This window comes from Tupaia chinensis, unplaced genomic scaffold (genome assembly GCF_000334495.1).
Source record: "Tupaia chinensis unplaced genomic scaffold, TupChi_1.0 Scaffold000415_1, whole genome shotgun sequence".
In the NCBI taxonomy this organism is placed as follows: Eukaryota; Metazoa; Chordata; class Mammalia; order Scandentia; family Tupaiidae; genus Tupaia; species Tupaia belangeri.
The window spans coordinates 2,530,904-2,534,923 of NW_006159920.1; the positions used below are offsets into that span (position 1 = coordinate 2,530,904).

The 4,020-nt window shown below is 49.8% G+C and overlaps 1 protein-coding gene across 1 annotated transcript in view; it reads left to right on the plus strand.

The window, feature by feature from the left end:
* The first annotated feature begins 480 nt into the window (after positions 1-480).
* Positions 481-4,020, plus strand: part of MYLK (myosin light chain kinase) — a 220,134-nt gene continuing 216,594 nt past the window's right edge. Inside the window, exon 1 of the mRNA XM_014590176.2 lies at positions 481-682. The gene's annotated coding sequence lies outside the window, so the exon portion shown is untranslated. The remainder of the gene's footprint in view (positions 683-4,020) is intronic.

Here is a 4,020-nt window from a genome sequence, read left to right on the forward strand (position 1 = left end):
AGGACCAGACTGCAAGGGCCTGCACTCCACATGAACAGTCTGTGGAGCCCAGCTCAAACCTCAGCCCAGGAACTAGCACAGGGGTTCACAGCCCATCTGCTCCCCGGACCTGCTTTCCACCCTAGGCTTTCAAACAGGGTTTCTTCAGCATAAGGAAGAGCTGGGTCTTGAGAGGCAAATGTCTCGTGAGCCCTGGGTGGTAATCCCAGGCCAGATGTGCCAAGGGGTTGGAGTGGCATTCAGGCCAGATGTGGAGTTGGGAGGGTGCCCAGCCATTCAAGGGCTCAGCTCTCAGCTTGACAGGGTCTTGCCTTCGCTCCACACTCGGATCGGCATCTGCAGCCCCTAACAAGCAAAAACCTGTGAGCTTCCACTCTGGCTCCCCCAACTCATTGAGAGCCTCTGCAGCCAGCAGCCAGAGGTTTCAAAGGTCACCCCAGCTGGGCGGATTAGAACAACAGCTCTCCCTGACCGGGTGAGGTTGGCTGCCCAGCGGAAGGCAAGTTGCAACATCTGCGAGCAGAGTCAGAACAAAGCCCCTTAACTTTTCCAGTCTGGCCCTGGACTCCGTGAAGTCCTGGTTCGCCTTCACTCTCCGTTCTCTCCAGACCTGGGACTGGAATCTCTGCAGCTCAGTGGGGACGAGTAGCCACCGCATGTCCTGTTCATGTGAGAGCTGCTGGTAAGTTGTGTCCTGTTCCTTGGCGTGCGGCCCGCGGGTCATGGCAAGTCAGCCTGGCACAGCCAAGGAGCAGCTCACTGTGGGATTAGGAGCGATCAGGGAATTTGTCAGGATTTGAGTGCATTGCGGAGAGGATTAAGGTGGGGAGGGTGGCGCTGTCAGTGCCTGGGGCATTGGCACTTGGGTGGTTTTGCTGCCCCTGGTGTGTGCCATGCTGGCGGGGGCGGTCACGGCTGACTGCAGAGCACCTAGCTCTCTGCTGGGAGCCGTATAGGGAAGGCGTGGTATTCCCAGGATGCCCTGCAGACTGAGCAGGTGCTTACAGACTAGGATCATCCCATGTATACACTTTGAGTAGGGAAGAGGACGACTGTGTTGTAACTTAATCCTTGAGCTTGTGTTTTTTCCTGAGTCTTTTAGCCTCAGAACTGCAATTTCTTTTGACTGTAGTTGAAAGTGTTCCTTTCTGGGTTTAAGAAATGATTTAAAGTACTTTTGATCAAATTAAAGTCAAATCAACTCAGTGCTGCTTCGAGTAAACTACGTTACTCGCAAAACCTTATTTGGAGATGGGCTTTGGCCCAAGTATCTCTTGGGCTTCCGGATCATTGATCCCTGCTCTTTCTGACTCCCTCCTCGCCCCCACTGTTTCACTCTCTTCCTTCTCTGTTCTTTGATATGTATTTAACTGATGTTGAACAAAGCTCTCAGGTGGGGTGTATTTGAGTCTAGCCACTGAGCATTGCTCTGCTGATAGAGAAATTATTGCAGAGATTGCCCAGCCTGTTTTTTTTTTTTTTTTTCCTGTCAGAACGAGGTCACTGGGCTTGGTGATGGATTTGAAGGATGTGGGGCAAAGGTGGTTTGGTTTGATTTAGTTTATTATTAATTTTTTTTCTGGTAGAGCATTCAAATATGTCAATGACCATTGATTGGCAGTGCGGCAGGAATCTGTCTATGCGATGATGAAGTGGCTGGGCAATGGGCTGAGAGTGAGTGGAGGTGTTTGGTGGGACTGGCCAGCTTGGGACTGGGCTCTGGCCCTGCCCATGTGATAGCTGAATAACTTTCCCATGAAACCAGGTCGCAGGGGACTAGATGTTTCCTTGCTGTGCTGACTTGCCCGCTCCTTTCCAACCTGAAAGCCGGACCTCTTCTAGGGATGGGCGATGCCTTTCTTTGGTGTTCTTGAGGTCAAGCAGGTGAATGCATGTGAGACCTTCAGGAGATTTAGATGGACCTCAGGTCAAGGATCGAGGATGTGCAGAGAGGATCCTAAGCCTGATCTCACCACTCCTGGCTTCCAGCTTCCCTGAGAACAAAGGTGTTCAGGAGTGGTGCCTTCCAAAGCCAGGATCAAGAGCAGACAGGGAGACACATCCTCTGCCCGGCCTCTGTGTAGCTCCTCTGCCTCTGGCATCTGCCACCTTGGGCACGGCAGGAATTGCCTCTAGAAGCTAGCACAGTATGAGTTTGCAATCAGACCTGTTTGGTTTCCACTTCTTAGCTACGGGGCCTTGGACAAGCACAGGTGGCTTTCCGAGCCTTGGTCTCCTGTTGGGTGCAATGGGAATAATCAGAAGGGCCCTGCAGGCCTGTTGGGCTGAGCGAGATTGGTGTTCAGCGTGAGGCTGGGCGCATACACCTTGACCACTCCTAGGCTCTGCGAGAGGGCTGTGCCCTGCCTTCTCCCAGAAGTCCTTCCGCTTCCTGCTGCTGTTATCCAGTAATCCCTTGCAGGTCCCCTTGCCTGAAGATAATTGGGCTGGCCTTGGCTTCTTGCTGTCCCTGGTGAATGGGTCTGCATCCCCAGGGTGGGGAGACTGGCTTCCATTTGGGAACTGGATGACAAAGATGCTGACACCAACCACTGTTGAATCCTTTTATTCTGTACTATGTGTTTTGTATACAGGCCCATTCAGATCAGTGTCGACCTGGTGAGGTTGATATTGCCATCCCATCTGACATAAAAGGAAACTGAGGCCAAAGGGTTGAAGTACTTTGCTCAGCCCACAGCTAGGAAGTGGCAGTGACCATGGATTTGTGGCATGGTCACAGAAATCTGATCCTCATGAGGCTCCTGTCTCCTGTGGACTATCCAAAGCCATAACATCTGCCTGTTTATCCATAGGGCTGTTTTCTTCTTGTATGTAAAATATTCTTTGATTCTGTTAGAAACATTTTATCCCAGATTATCATCTACCTTAATGTTGTTAATGATATGGCTATACATACAGAAAACCTTAATCTTATATGTCTGTGGTAGCAGTTTTCAACATTTCCTGTGTGATCCCAACCTCAGATCTCTCCCCAACAGCCAACTCTGAGTGCCAAAGGGGCCAGGGGACCCAGCAGTTAAGAACAGGGGCTTTGGCGCCAGATGCCTGGGTTCAAATGCTAGGTCTGCCCCTTTCTAAATGTGTGACCTCAGATAGATTTCCTAACTCACTGGGCCTCAGGTTTCTAGTCCATAAAACTGGGATGCTGAGTTTATCCATCTCATAGTGTTGTGTAAGGATCAAATGAACCGTATTATTTGTAAAGTGCTTAGAAAAGTTCCTCGCATGGAGTAAGTGCTGCGAAAGTGTTTGCTTTCACTGTTACCAACTGCAGAGAGCCTGAGAGTCTTATCATTTGGAAAGAAATTTTGTTTGCAAAGCTAGTACCCTATCAGTGAAAGAGAAAACCAGTTTTGTCAAAGGGGGTTGGGGGCATATACTTTTACAAACACCGCTAGTCACTTTGTTACTTTAACTGAAACTTCAAAAGATATATCCTTATTTTGTTTTTGTTAGATATTATTCAATATAAACAAAATAACTGCATGCCCCAGACACCAGAGTTCATTTGTATCCATTTATCACACTCACAGGATAAGACTTAAACATGTAACTAAATAGCCAAAGAAAATGAAGGGAGCTGCAAAGACTAGAATGGCTTTCTCCTCAGCTTGGCAGGTATTTTCCCCATGCCTGCGCTCTGTGGGGCTCATGGATTTCAAGTGAGTGAGATGTGGTCTCAGCCTGGAGTGGTCCTAGCCCATTAAGTACCCCACCTGGACTTGGAACCTGGAATAGGGGTACTTAAGATGGATTCCTGGGACCAGCAGTTAGTGTAATGACTATGTTGCTGGACTCCCACGTAGTCGACCGTGATTCACGTCCTGGACCTGGTGGCTTAAAACTCACACTGGGTGTGTGTGCGTCCGTGCCCAAGATCCCGAGAGGAGAATGGAGGAGAAGGGATTGTGGTGTGGCCATCCCCCCTGGGGGGTGATTTCTCACTTTCTGTCTCTCTGTCTCTGTCTGTCTGGCGAGCGCACGTGCCCTATAGCGAAA